The sequence below is a fragment of the Lynx canadensis genome, chromosome B4 (assembly GCF_007474595.2).
Source record: "Lynx canadensis isolate LIC74 chromosome B4, mLynCan4.pri.v2, whole genome shotgun sequence".
NCBI lineage: Eukaryota > Metazoa > Chordata > Mammalia > Carnivora > Felidae > Lynx > Lynx canadensis.
Window position 1 is genome coordinate 34,218,421 of NC_044309.1, and position 15,502 is coordinate 34,233,922.

At 43.3% G+C, this 15,502-nt stretch overlaps 1 protein-coding gene across 15 annotated transcripts in view; it reads left to right on the top strand.

Moving 5' to 3' along the window:
- Positions 1 to 15,502, top strand: part of MICAL3 (microtubule associated monooxygenase, calponin and LIM domain containing 3) — a 206,303-nt gene that overhangs the window by 137,822 nt on the left and 52,979 nt on the right. The window lies entirely within an intron of this gene.

Sequence of the window (15,502 nt, forward strand, 5' to 3'; positions counted from 1 at the left end):
CCTAGAGTTCTTAGGTTTACCCACAGAGTAGAGAAGCACAGTGCTGGGTTCTCCTGGCATTCTAGATTACCAGACTGCCCTGTCAGGGAGCCTAAAGTTCTGTCAGAACACCGTTGTTTGTAATCCTCAGAGCATGGCTGGTTCAGAATTTATCCCCACAGAGAGTTTGAGTGGCCTCTCTTGGCCTGCTCATTCCCACCCCCACCTCCAAGTCTATGATCTGTTGTTCCCCTTTCTTTGAAATGAGTCAGTCCCTATCCTGGTGCCTGAAAAAGGCTGGGAGAAAAAGAATTGGGATGTGAGGGATGCAATAAGCAACAATTAATTGACTAAGAATCAGTAAGGATAAATATATGTATATAATTTTCAAATTTTTGACCTTTACCTCTGTTGCCTTTTCCGTGCCCCAGTAATAAAGGGGAGGAGAGCCAACATTGTTCAGAACAGTGTCCTAAGGCATCTAACAAGAAGATGTTGACACCTGATGTGATTCCGTGCCACCCATTTTGAAGACCCTGAATAATTCCCTTTGGGTCTCAGTTTCTTTCTGAAACTTCTTGAAATCCATTCTCTTTTTTCTCATAAATTCCCTGAAGATGTCCCTAATTTAGATACTCCCTATGAGGGATCCTCTGGTGTAGATGTGGAAGCAGTACAGGCAATGAAAATGGGCCACTCTATTTTCATACTGAAAAATAGGGCAAAATGATGCCATGTCAGACCCAGGTCCCACAAGTGTCCCCCTTGACATACAAATAGAAGAAAAATGCCCATGTGGGCCTGTCTTAAATATAGCAGCCAGACAGAGATTTCAGGAAGAATCCTCCCTGAATCCCAGTCCCTTTCTCAAGGCTCCAAAACCTCATGGAGACTCCAAAACCAGTCCTTACCTTGAAACTCACACCCAGCCAAGCATCCAGCAAGTGCCAACAAGTAGATTAGTCATAATGAAATGAGAGGGAGGGAAGTCAAATTGGCACTCCCTGCCTAGGTTAGGCTATGGGGCTGTGTTCCTCTCTCTGTCTCGTCACTGCCCATAATTCTCGGCTGTGTGTGTTGGCTCCTGATAGCTCTTTCTTCACAATTGCTCCTTGTCTCTTCAACACTTACATTCTGGACGGGGTAGGCTTTTGCGCAGAAACACCTTCCATATGCTTGAGAAGAGAGGCGGGGCTCCAGCAGAAGTGACTCTCCTTCAATTACTTCCAGGTTTCACTAGCCACATGCACACTGTTTCCTTTTTTACTTCCTGTGGGTCAGCTTCCACGTCGCTTTGCGTAGTTTATGAACATTTTGAATTATTTCTGAGGCATTTTTATGGGCCTCCAGGAAGGACAATGGGCAAAAGGTTGAGTCACTGCCAGCGCCCAAACCCTAACTCAAGCTAACTAAACTCGACCTTGCCTTGCTTTGATGTTGTTCTTTTCCTCCCAACCTGTACGCACAAGTATAGTCCGAGAGCTCCCAAAATATGAAGAAGGCTCACACCCCTCACAGGGTCCCCTCATTGGCATAAAAGGGGGAGTTTTAGAACACATTTCAACAGAAAGGGAGTCCAGGGCCCCAGCTCTGCCTTGCTATAGAACAGAGTCTCCTGGGGCCATCCTAGGATAATTAGTAGAAAAATTTTTACAACTGAATCAGAATTTCTATTGGCCTCGTATGTTTTCTTCACCTCTATTCTTTCTTACCTAGCTTGTTGTGATTGTACATTAATCATATGAAACTGTTGCAAATGTACCTATTAAGTGATTGAATTCCTTATTCTGTATTTTTGTAAAATATCAGCATTATTTCCATTTTGTCACTGTTTCATAGTATAGCCTGATTTCTTTTAGGTCCTTGCCTGGGATTGTAGGCCTTTAGTAATTATTTCATAGTAAGTCACCTGTTACCAGAAGAACTTTACACCCAGGGCTCTCTGCCTCTCTAAGCTTCAAAAGCTCCCTTCCCTGTACCCTGTGTCCTAGTATTACTGGGCCTCTACTAAAGCCAAGTCCCTGAAAAAGGTGAACTCAGCTAAAAGGGTAAGGGCCCCAAGTTCAGTTACTAAAGACCGCCACTACCAGGCAAGGACATAAGGCACCAGAAAACTCAGGACCTCAGTGAGTTTTGGTTTCCTCAGCAAACATAGGACAAAACCAGAGCAGTTTCACTGGCAAAGGCCTAAATAAATATGTTTTCATTCAGTTCTCATGTTCTTTCAAGGTTATAATAAAGCCAGGAATACTATGAAAGTACATTCTAGAGAGGGTAATCCTCTTAACATGTGGTAGCTGCTCAGAAAGCAAACCTGAAACTAAAAAGTATGATTAAGTAGACTCTATCTGGAACCTTAGGGAGAAGAGTTTGTCTCTAAAAGTTAACTCATAGGGGGTTTCTTAGACTGAGCTCAACCCGATAACCAGTGAATAGCTGATATTGATTATAATAGGATTATAACAGCTTATTCATTCTTTTTTTTTTTTTTTTAAGTTTATTTACTTATTTTGAGACAGAGGGAGTGAGAGTGTGGGAGTACATGCATGCACAAGTGGTAGAGAGGGGCAGAGAGAGAATCTCAAGCAGGTTCCTCAGTGTCAGTGCAGGGCCTGGAGCCTGACATGGATGTGGGGCTCGAACTCACGAACCATGAGATCATGACCTGAGCCAAAATCAAGAGTCAGATGCTTAACCAACTGAGCCACCCAAGTGCCCCAACAGCTTATTTATTGTTTCTCTGTTTTTAGAACTAAGTCAGAGAGACACCAACTATAAAGTTTCCCTCCCACCATTTTACCAACAAAAGACTTACTTGAGTTAGTAGGTTCTTCTTTTAAAAGTAAATATTGGGGCGCCTGGGTGGCGCAGTCGGTTAAGCGTCTGACTTCAGCCAGGTCACGATCTCGCGGTCCGGGAGTTCGAGCCCCACGTCAGGCTCTGGGCTGATGGCTCGGAGCCTGGAGCCTGTTTCCGATTCTATGTCTCCCTCTCTCTCTGCCCCTCCCCCGTTCATGCTCTGTCTCTCTCTGTCACAAAAATAAATAAACGTTGAAAAAAAAAATAAAAAAAAATAAAAGTAAATATTCTCTCCTAGAGTTACTCTAATGTGAATTACTCTAAACCAGCTACTTCCCTGTCTTTTAGCTGGTTCACCTTTCTTGGGGAATTAGCATTGGTACAAAAGCCTAGTAACATTGGGACACAGGGTGCAGGGAAGGTGGCTCCAGGGCTATCCAAATCTCAGTGAAGGGCTTTGTAGAAGTAGACAGCATTGGGCATCTGGGGTAACGGGGAATTGATAGTATGTAGGAGTTAACAGCCAGAGTCTTAAAGGCTTTGCTCTATTGCTGATAGCTAGCAACCATCCTTCATGCTGCTGAAAATATTGCACCAGAGAGCTGTCTGTATTTATAATCAAGGGAGCCCCTTCTCTGCGAAAGTCTTTAACTCAAATAAAAATAAGAGATTAAAACTTGAAGCTAACTCCTATTGTTTCCCCCATGTGATGAATACTGGTTAATTTACCATAGTCTATGTACTAACTCATAGAAAATAATGTAGGAAGACACATAGTAGTAATAATAACCGATAATAACCTAGCACTTATATGTACTAAGCATTGTCTAGGAGTTTTATGTATAGCATTCATGTGATCCTCACAGTAGCCTGTGAGGGAAGTATTATATTACAGATGAGGAAGTAGGCACACAGAAGTCGAACAGACTTGGTCAAGGCCACATAAACAGTCGATACAGAGTCAGGATAGAATCCATGCAGAAGATCCAAGAGCATTGTTTACACACTATGCCATACAGCTTCCCTTCATCTGTTTTCTGTAACCTCACCTTGTCAGTACTTGGTAAAAGGGAAAAACACTATGTGTAGCTCCGCAAATAAGATTTTTGTAAACATGTGTGAATGTGCTATATAAATCAATGAGTGTGCATTTGGATTATTTCTGAGAGATATACATCCTCCAGTTTCCTGGGCATGATCCCAGGGCTAGGAGTGTGCCTTTGGGAAGATACTATATTAAAGAGAGAAAGGTTTTGTCACTGAGGTGTGAGGGGGGGAAAACATCAAAAATTGAGGGAGAGAATAATAATCACTGAATTGACTGTAAATAATATGAAATGGACTCCTTCTTTGTTTTCTCCATGTCAGCTGTCTTTGCTCATTACAGATAAAATCAAGCCTAAAGTTGTATTAGCACGAATAAGCCCAGAACAGGCGTATGTCCCTCCAAATGGGAACATACCTTGCTGACAACCTGGAGGAGACAGAATTATGTTTGGGGGGGGGGGGATGTTTATTGTTGTTGTTTCCTGGACCCCAGTGAAACTGCTTCTAACTTATAAATCTTTGCTTATCCTCTGGCTCTACTATCTCATTTTATTATACTTCTTTAAAACGCTCCAGGATGGTTGAACTGACATTTTCATTCTTACTGCTTTTACAGCTATCATTCACAGTCCTCATAGGAAATTACCTTGCCCTGACCCTGGGTAGAGTTTGGGTATGAGGGAAGAGAGAGATGATTCTATGCCTCTTTTGTACCGACAGTTTGAATAGAGTCACCTGTGATGTCAGAGAAACATGGATGTTCTTACCTGCACAAGTTTGGGCTACTTTGGACTCAACTCACATGTCAAATGACTGATTTTAAATCTTTGGACTAAATATACATATCATTCCGGGTGAACAATTTTGGTTTTGCCCTGTTGGTTAAAATTTGGTGCAGGCACAGAACTGATTTCAAGAAGTGTCCTGAACACATTTGGACACAGCTTTGGAAAGGCATGACAGGATAGGGAGCTCCTAGAGCTCACAGATAAGATGTTTTTGGAAAGTGGAAAAAGAGAAAGAAGATACATTTTGCCACATTGTGTCTTCAAGCCTAGTTTTCTCCCTGGGTTTACTGAGAGGTCCTGCCATAATGTGTCTATCACAGACTATTCTAGCTAAAAGTGAGTGAAAGGAGAAGTCTCCTTTAATTCCTACTTTGGCCTAATCGTGGGGCTCGCACGTAAGATAAGTGTGGACAGTATGGGGGTATGGGTAAGTTGTCCTTGAGTGGCATTGCTGAGGGTGAGCAAGGTCATCTTTTGTAAGTGGAGGTGTACCATAGGGTGATGAAAGTCCCGGTGTCTCATGCAACGACTTGTACATCTGATCAGTGTGTGCATGAGAACTAGCTCCTCACTCAGCAATCTGAACATCTTCCCTAGATTTCCTCTCTGTGGGCAGCAAGCCAAGAGCTGTCTGTTCAGCATGGCAGTTTTCAGTTGGCCATTCATATATTGCATTTCTGTTGGTCAAGATGTCTTACCTTGGCAACAGAGATGAAGATTCATGAGCTCACTACTCTTTGTTCTTAATGCACCCAGTCCAGTCAAGCCACAGTCAGAATATTTGGTGGACTGGTGGCCTGTTGGTGGGAGATTAGAAATAGTTTGATATAAATTCTAGGCTTGGGGCGCCTGGGTGGCGCAGTCGGTTAAGCGTCCGACTTCAGCCAGGTCACGATCTCGCGGTCCGGGAGTTCGAGCCCCGCGTCAGGCTCTGGGCTGATGGCTCGGAGCCTGGAGCCTGTTTCTGATTCTGTGTCTCCCTCTCTCTCTGCCCCTCCCCCGTTCATGCTCTGTCTCTCTCTGTCCCAAAAATAAATAAACGTTGGAAAAAAAAAAAAAATTCTAGTCCAGTGCTTCTCCAGCTCATCACTGTTGACATTTTGGGCTGGATAACTCTTTGTTGTGGAGACTGTCCTGTGCATTGTAGGATATTTGGCAATATCCCTGGCCTCTACCCATTAGATGTCAGTACACCCCCCTCCCCAGACTATGACAACCAGAACTGTCTCCAGCTATTGCCAAATCATACCTGAGGGAAAAAGTCAGAAATGGCATGACATTGATATGCAGTTAACCTCAATTTTATTGTTCCCAGTAGGAGATCAGGAAAGAGTGTGAGAATAATGAAGGTGATGCAGGACCATGTTGGAGCCTTACAGGAGTATCTCTAAGTTTTTCTGCCTCCCCCTGTGAAAATTATGAACACCTACATTCCAAAATATGTATACTTATGTACATGCCGGTACCCCACTAACATTGCATTTGCTATTGGGCATTTACAAAACATTTTAGAAGGCAGGGTAAAAAATAAATTAAGAATGAAGGTCTAGGGGTGCCTGGGTGGCTCAGTCAGTTAAGCATGTGACTTCAACTCAGGTCATGATCTCACGGTTCGTGAGTTCAAGCCCCACGTCAGGCTCTGCACTGATAGCTCAGAGTCTGGAGCCTGCTTCGGATTCTGTGTCTCCCTCTCTCTCTGCCCCTCCCCTGCTCACACTCTGCTTCTCTCTCTCTCAAAAATAAACATTAAAAAAAAACAAACTTGTAAAGAATGAAGGTCTAGTGTTTTTTCCAGTGAATTAATTGTCCCCGCACCCTCAGAATGTGCTTACCCTTCTGGGAAGACCACAGCCTCAGAGAAATGGGCTGGGTCTAAATGGAACAAGCATAGATCTTGATAACAAAAGATTCTAATTTGAGTTCCAAGTCTGCAGCCTATTATCCTTGTCATCTTTGGTCATTACCTTCTCGGAGCCTAACATATGAAATTATAAAATGAAAAAAAAATAGAGCCTGCTCCTCTCTATTTCATAAGGTTGTTGTAAAAAGCAAATAAGCTAAAATGTATGGAAATTTGTTTATTTAAAAGCTTTATAGGAATATCACATATTATCATTTGTAGGAATTCCAGAAAATTCTGGAATAATTGGAGTGAGAAAATGAATTAGGACTGTTTCTACTGACTGGCTGATGGTCTCCCGCTCTGGTCTGTGTGTCCTGTGGGGTTAGGACAAGAAGGCCCATTGGGATATGTTCTAACCAGCAGAGGTTTAGGGGAAGGGGAGATCTGACTGGGGGGAGAGATGAGGGGAACAGAACAGTAAGAAGGGTTTGGCTCTCTTTAGTCTTTAGGGGAATGGTCTGGGGTGAGTTGGCCTGCATGCACCGAATGCCAGCTCTTTTGAAGCATTGTTAAGTCTCTGCAAGTGCTTGGCTAAATTTGGCATTGCTTTTTTCTCGGCCTGCATGGATGGGATGTGAAATCACATACTAATTCCATGATACCCTAGGGAGTTTTCACCATAGTAATGAAAGTGAAAACAATCATAGATAGGGTTTACATTAAAGTAAATTGTTAACACCTAACCCAAAAGTCAGGCCTGAGCAGGTGTCAGTTAGCCTTATCCTAGGCAGAATTAGGGTTACACATGGTCCTAGGGACTGTCTGCATCTCTACTGGCTTGACCCACAACCTCCATCCCCTGTAGTCCTCAGTGCCACCTCATGACCCATTTGCAGGAGGGAAGGGTCTGATTTTTTCTTTTGGAATCAGTGTACGGATGGGCACTTTATGGGGGCCCAGAGGACCGTAGCCCCCACCTGCTGCCAATGCTACAGCGTCATTCGTTAGCAGGGACTCTCCGAGTCCAGGTCAGTGTGCCCCATTCCATCAGCCTTCTAGAGCCTCTGTCCCCAGCACTGTTGTTTCTTCTCCAGGGCAGTCTCCGTGACCTTCTAACAAATGAAAACAAAGATGTAACCGTTGTAAATATGAGTATCAAGTGGTAGTTGTAGACATTGCTGGACGGGATTTTAGTTCCTTTCCAAAAATATATCTTTGGCTAGATAAGGGATGGCTGTTTGAGATTTTGTGTCTTTAAGAGAGAACCTATTTCGAAGAGGCTTTCATGGGGATGTGGGTTTGTCCTTATTGATAGTCTGATTATGGGTAAAGCCCTGAGAAGTTGAAAATCACTTTCTTGGCTGAGCAACTGGCCATGTGTCAGCCACCTGAGAGCCAGGTTTGGATACACTCTTGACTGAAGTGCCACTGGCACTCTGCTCTGGAGTAGAGTAGGAGGGATTGGAATTTAAACCTGGCATCTTGAGAAAAGCACATCAGCTTGGAGTGCCTTGCATGCAGACTTCTGTGCCTTTGCACCTCTCTTTTTTGGCCTGTTATTGGGTCTGGTCTTACTAGAAGCAGTTCTAAGCTGCTGCTAGAACTAACCCACTCTCTACTTGTGAAATGAATGAAGTCATTACTTTTGGACATCAGATTATTTGAGATAGTCTCTTTTCAGAGTCTTAATGCAAGGTCTTCTAAGACCTTGACAACTTCATAGGAATTTCTCTTTCCCAGGTGCTAAGGGAACAGTTGCTATCTTGGTACACTTACCCTTTTCACAGGGTGGTATCTCCCATTTGTTCTCGGGGCTCTCCACAGAGGCCTTAAAGTTTCTGCATTAAGATGAGGAAACTGAGGGGTGCCTGGGTGGCTCAGTCAGTTAAGCATCCTACTTCAGCTCAGGTCATGATCTTGCAGTTTGTGAGTTTGAGCCCTGCGTCAGGCTCTGTGCTGACAGCTCAGATTCTATGTCTCCTCCTCTCTCTGCCCCTCCCATGCTCATGCTCTGTCTCTCTCTGTCTCTCAATAATAAATGGATGTTAAAAAAAAATTTAAGATGAGGAAACTGAGACCATAGTATGTTCAACTAACTTCTTAAAATTATAGTGAATTGATATTCTAGTTTAGATACAGGGTTAGAACTTTTACCTTGGTCATTTATTCAAAACACATTATTGACACAACAGTCGGCACCAGAAACACAAAGATGACTGGAATAATTCCACTCCCTAGGAGAGCCTCTGGTTTGGGGGTACATTCAGCCCCATGAACAGGAGATAGATGCATGAAAGAGCCCTTCAAGAGGACAGAGGTGGATCCAGTAGGCAGAATTAGGTAGCAATAGGCAGACGTAGAAGAGAAGGGATGGTCTTGACTTACCTTGTTGAACCATCCTTCTCTTTACCTGCCTTTTATGATTTCGGAGATCAGCTCCACATTGGATTGATTTGATGGATTATATATAGTTAAATGTACAGAATCTCCTGGGTGGTGAGGCATATACATAAACTAATACGTGAAAATAGTTTGCTCAAGGCCCATTGCACAACAGTTACCCCCTTCTGATATTTCACCCTCAGGTATGTGAAAGTGGACAGCCAGATAAGGAAGGTAGACTATTAGCTAGAGCACAGCTCTCATGAGACTTAAGAGAAAACACAACCAGACCCCTGTGCTTTAGAAATGCTCACAACTTCCAACACCAAAGAGGTAGCTATTTTAGTAGGGTGACCCAGTTGACTATTAAGGATCAAGTTGAGTTTTATCTGTGAGACAGTACAACACATGAGAAATATATTATCAAGAGAGCTATATGATGCACTGGTAAGAATTTTTGTAAGGAAGAGTCAGGTATATACCTTAAAACAAACCTTTTTGCCTTGGCCACATATAATGACGTGTACCAGGACTTCCATCTGCCAAAAGGCACATTTGGGAGATACTGTAATAATAACAGGAAGAATAATTTAACATTAGAAAACAGACTTAAGGGTAAAAGTTCCATGGAATCACACAGATGAAGAGCAAAGAGCTGTGGTGGAGAAAGGGCCCCTCAGTACCCTGATGAAGGGAGGGCAAGTGCCCTCGGCATTCCTGAGAGACAGCATTCCAGTCTGCATGAGCCCCCGTTCCCATGCAGGTGTTTTATTTTCTGACACTGTTCTGATTTGATCCCTGTTGGGTTTTTCCCTTCTTGGCTTCTGTCATGTAATATTTAGCACAGAATTTCTCAACTCTTGGTAATTAAATGTCTCCAGAGCAACTGAGCTTCCCCTTGAATCCACATAACCTACTTTTCTCTGTGCCCACATAAAAATACAGTTACCCCAATTGAAGAATAAATAGTTCATGAGTAAGGGGCTATTAACAATTCTACCCTGCATAGTTTAATGGAAGGAGCCCAAGCTGCAGAGTAACACAGCCCTGGGTTTAGTCTTGGATCTGCCTCATTTGAACCTTTGGGCATATTACTTAACATCACAGAGACTCAGGACCCTCAGTGTAATAATAGTAATAATAGTTTTGACAAGAGTGTTGTGACAGTCACTGGCCAGTGTGTGTAGCATACCTGTCACGGTGCCTGACACAGGTAGTTGTCTTTATTCCTTCATCACCTGCTTCAGAAGCAGATTCTTTGCTAGTAGGAAGCCATAGTAGAGTCTCTTGGGGGCTAGATGGTAGAGGGGCAAAAGCCACCTAGCCCTAACAGTGGCTTGGAAACTTCTTTCTTTGGTCTCCAAAGCAAGAGGGTCCTTTTCCATGTACAGCTGCAATGCTTGCAAAGTGCTTAGTGCAGAGAATGAGAAATCTCTGTAAAAGGTGTAAAAATGTGAGCCCAGTCAAGCAGAGTCTACTAAGGCAAATGAACTGAGGAGCTAAAGAGGGGGAGAGCCCAAATTTGTGGTCCCAGGCACCTTATAATAAGCAAAGAAAGGCCTTTTACAAACTGTAGGGCCTTTTATCTAGCCCTAATAAATCTTTCCTCCCTAGATTGGGTTCTAGGCTGGGAGTGACATCCTAATCGTAAACACAGGCCAAAGTCCTTCTCCCACAGATACCAGATCACATTGTCCAGCTTGACTAGAGCAGTGAGGAAGTCCCTAAGGCAGGTGAAAGCCAAAATGGCACTCAATTTGCATGGTATGTGCTCTGCCTGCTTTTCAGGCTACTAAGCCAACAACTCATATGGGAACTTGAGCTCAAAGCATGATGGAAAGAGTGGATTAATACCCACGGTGATTATTTACTGTGTTATGACCAGCCCTGCTCAAGTCATTGGGGTCCAGCTGCAGCCTAATACATTCCAAAAGGAAGCAGGGCCCAAGACCCAGGCTTTGTCCCACAGAGAGAAACTCTCTGGGCTGGACGGTGGTTCTATTTTAGACCAGCCACCACTTCAGATGGTTTCATCCTTATTTCCCAGTATATGAGGAAACATGAGAGAGTGTAGTTTCTGTATCATTTCCAACAAGAGCAGGGAGAAAACAAAATTAAGACACAAATTCCTCCTGTAGCCTTATAAGGGTTGGGGTTCTGTATGAGGAGGGACACCCTAATCTCCCAGGGTGATTTTGTGAATGTTTCTGAGACCAGTGAACAATCAGGTAACATAAAAGTCACTGTGACAGATTTTGCACTGGGTCCACGAATTTAGATTTGTACTGCCAGCCTGGTAATTTTCTTCAGGAAACTTTATTTTCCTTAACACCTCCTTGAGACCTTATAGCTCAGACCTAATTCATGACTTGGTGCTTTCCTTTGTGCAGGATTGTGGACAGGCAAGGCTTTGGATGAATGTTTGAGAAGGCCATCTGAAATTAGTTGACCTTCTTTAAAAAAAGAAGTTGCAACAAAAATATCCAGTAACTTTTGATAAGAGAGAGCATCCTTAAGAGAAAAATCTCTGTATATCAAAATGGCAAGAGTACTTTTTTCCTCAAATGATACTAATCATTGCAAATCACAGGGCCATTTTATTAGAACATGACCACAGTTGAAACCTTTTGACACCTTGAATCATTGGTTTCTCTTAACAGATATGTGACACCCATAGCCCATCAGAGTGCAGGCTCCCCAAGGGCAGAGATCTTGCCCGTGTTGTCCACTGGTGTGCCTGAACACCTAGCACAGTGCCTGGCTAGAAGTAGCTTTTCAATAAATATTTGTTGAGTGTATGCTTGAGTGAATGAACCGTAGCATCCATTCTACTTCTAAATATGGGGAATATGATGAAAATCAATTATCAATCTCAATTTACTGTGCCTTTCCTAAGTCCTTTTTAGACTTTCAGATTTCATTCAAGCTTTCCCAAGCTTATAGGAAAGGAAAAGGAATGGGGAAACAGGCCAGAAGTGAATATGGGCAGAAGGAGAGCATCCCCTCAGTTGCTCCAGTCTCTTAGGTGATACCCTTCACAGTTGCCCAAAGTCCTGCAGTGTCCTATGCATCTGGCTCCACCTCGTAATAGGGCATTGCTGCCACTGCAGGAGGAAAAGGGGGAATGGCGCTGCTGCCTGCTGAGGACTGGGAAGGCCCGCCTCGAGAGTGTCATGTACATCCCTCGTGTCCCTTCAGGAATCAGACAGACACAAATAAAGGCTTTTGGCAGCTGTGGCACATCAGCTGAGAGCAGGTTGTCCTGTTAGGAAAAATATTTCTTTCAGGATGATGTATGGAGCTCATGCAGGCAGTGACTGTTCCAAAACAGAGCCGTTAGGTCAGGCCCAGTGCCTTTTTCCTATTTAGGATGCGACCCAGATTCTGGGAGCTGTTTCCTTTTGGTATGTGTGAAGCTGGAATTGGCCTCCAATGACCCGAGATCTGCCTGCCCTGACTTAGTGAAGACTCAGCCTTAGAAATTATTCCAAATCTCTCATCCACTTTTAGCTGGAAAGTCCCTGTATAGTTGCTCTTGCACTGAGGCATGTGAAGTGGAGAGGCCAGGTGGGCCTGGGCCAGCCAGCCTGACCCCACTGGTTACACAGTGACTTGCCAAACCAGCATCTGTCAGCTATTTTTACATCTGCTCTCCTACAGTCTTTGCTCCCTCGAGCTCTTCTGTTGTTGAGAGAGGGAGGATCCAGGGGATGAGGGAGAAGTTCTGTGTTTGTCACAGTGTTATAGCCACTGCCCAGGTGTCCTCCACTGTTACTTCCTTTGAGATCTTAGTTTATCATCCCCGTCTGGTTAATCTAGAAGAGAGCCCCTTGCTTTAGCACAGAGAACCAACCATGCTAATTTTGTTGATTTCTTTTTTTTTTTTTTTTAATTCCCCATAGCATTTTGAGGACTCCAGAGCTTATAGAAATTCTTCAAGGAGGATGGAATGTCCTCCCAAATGCCAGATTCTGTGCTCTAAGATGCTCTCATGAAGTTCTGTGCCCTTCCTCTTGAAAACTGTAGTGGGGAGGAGAGAATGGTGAAGAGTCCCACGGGGGAAAGCAGAATAGGACTCTGTGGAAACACTCCTTCCTTTTCTTTTCTTCACATCATAGGCCTAGGGACAGCCATGGTAGTCTTCTGAAGTAATGCTGTCCTCCTTGGATTCAAATCTTGGCTGCACTGCTCACTGGCTGTGTGACCTTTGGGCAGGTTGCTTAATGTCTCTGAATTGAATTTCAGATACCTCATTTCCAGCTATTACCTCCCTTACAAAATTCTTTTTTTAATGTTACTTATTTTTGAGAGAGAGAGACAGAGTGTGAGTGGGGGAGGAGCAGAGAGAGAGAGAGGGAGACACAGAATCTGAAGCAGGCTCCAGGCTCTGAGCTGTCAGTACAGAGTCCAACACGGGGCTCTAACTCACAAACTGCGAGATCATGACCTGAGCTGAAGTCAGACGCTTAACCGACTAAGCCACCCAGGCGCCCCTTACGGAATTTTTTTTTAAAGCTGGCTAGGCAACCTCCATATTCCTCCAGAACATCTTCTTGACTTCTCTGGGTAGAGTTGCCCTTTTATGTATGCACATAGCACCACATGCATGCATAAGCCATGATACTTGACACATCATACTGAAATGATTCCTGGGCAGGACTGTCTCTTCTGTGACTAGCCCACAGATCTTTAAGAGTAGAGAGTGTTTTAGTCTGCTTTGTTGCTCAAGGTTCTGGTAGAATTTCTGGCACAGAGTATGGTTTTTACCCACTAAAAACAGACATCACGTATTGAGTGTTTCTCTGCATGAGTGTGTTTGTTCACTCTACCTTGAAATTGCTTGGATCTGAATTGATGAGTGTTGGTTGTTTGTTTCCCTGAAGTGGTAGTTCTTATTCTATTTTTTTGTTCCCTAGCTAAAAGAAATACTGATTTTTATTCTCTATCTATGGAGTTCCCCAAAACTTTATACTTGGGTAGTGGCTTCACATGTATTTCACTTTCTTGTCTGCGTTCTGTTTTAAGGACATTTGTCAAAAATACATGATGAGAAGGAAAGAATCAGTTGATATTATAGTCAGGGGATCCTTAGCCTTCCCATGTTTATCATGTTGGGTTTTGATGAAGGGAAGGAGCAACAGAGGACAGGAAGACTGATGTTTGGAAATGATGAACCAGTGCAGTTGGAGCCTGTGCACTCCAGGGGCCAGGGATAGGGGGTTGGTTTGAAGGATGCTGAGGCAGCATCCACCTGCTGTGCTCCCTGTCTCTTTTTTCTATTACCTGAAGCCCACATATTTCCTAATCGTCCAGATGCTTTGATCCAGCATTATAGCTTATACTTTGGGCAATGGGCCAGGGATGTATAAAATGCCCCAACTGGAGTTGCAAAGACTAGGACAGGTGGGCGTTGCACAGGGCCCTAGTGAGCCCAAGGATTCATGCTCTGACTCCATCATTAGACATTTACCTGAATTTATAGATGAACGTGCCCTGGGTTTTGCTTTTCAGTAAAGATTCTCTAGTAAACTTGAAAGATGCTATTTGGTGGAAGAAACTGATAATCCAATAGATGCACTCAGACTTTATTCTGTGACTACCTGGATTCATAAAATGTTCTTTCTAATGATATTACAGAGAGGTTGAGAACATTGTACACAACAAAAGTGCCAGGCTTCCAGAAGATTTTCTGCACACCTGTTATGTCACAGATATTACCAATTCAATATTCCTACCCCTTTACTTTAGTCCTTCATTACAGAGGTTCTGGCCTTCACCTGATAAGCCACCTGTCACTCAACACTGGGTTGGTATGATGTTGCCTACCAAAACCCAGTGTTATCTCTTAGATCTTAGAATGGCACCGAAGGCCGTGCATGCTCTGTTCTCACCCCAGTCTCTTTCTCTTCACTACCATTTCAAGTACACTGCCACCAGAAAGTCTAGTAATACCAAGCTGCCATTGCATGTCAGTGTACCTTAGCTATTGCTGTTCCCTCTGCCCAGAATTCCCTTCCCATCTTTGTCAAGTAACTGTTGTTCATAATCCAGAGCAAATGGATACAACACAAACTGGTGCTAAGAATGTTACTGGGCATCAGTTACATCACTTAACTCATATTTGCTGAATCCTGCCCATGTGCTGGGTTTAAGCAGAAGAGGAAGACAATAGGTTTGGAGTGCACACAGGTTTGGCATATGTACACATACTTGTATATATATGTATATAATTTCATTCCACATTCATAATAATCATAGGAGCTGAGGGTTGTCCACATTTATAGATCAGAAAATGCACTCTCAGTAGTTACATAATTTTCCTGAGATCCTTCAGCTTGTCACTCATGGAGTCAGGTGTCTAGCCTGGATATGTCTGACTCTAAGCTTACAGACATCGTCTGACTCTAAGCTTCACATTACAGTGAAGACATTAAAGAATAAATATGGTGGGCTTCTTCTGACCAAATTTGAGATAAAAAGGTACATGAAAAAGAATAATAATGGGGGAAACAGGGAAACTTCTAGGTTAAAGGAGAGTAAGAAAACATAGTAGTCAAATACAACATTTAAGTTTTTCAAAATCCATGAGTCATGGTGGTACTCAGAGAAATGGGAAAAGTTCTTTACAAAGAATGACAGTGGAGAAGGAATGATAAAAATTTTT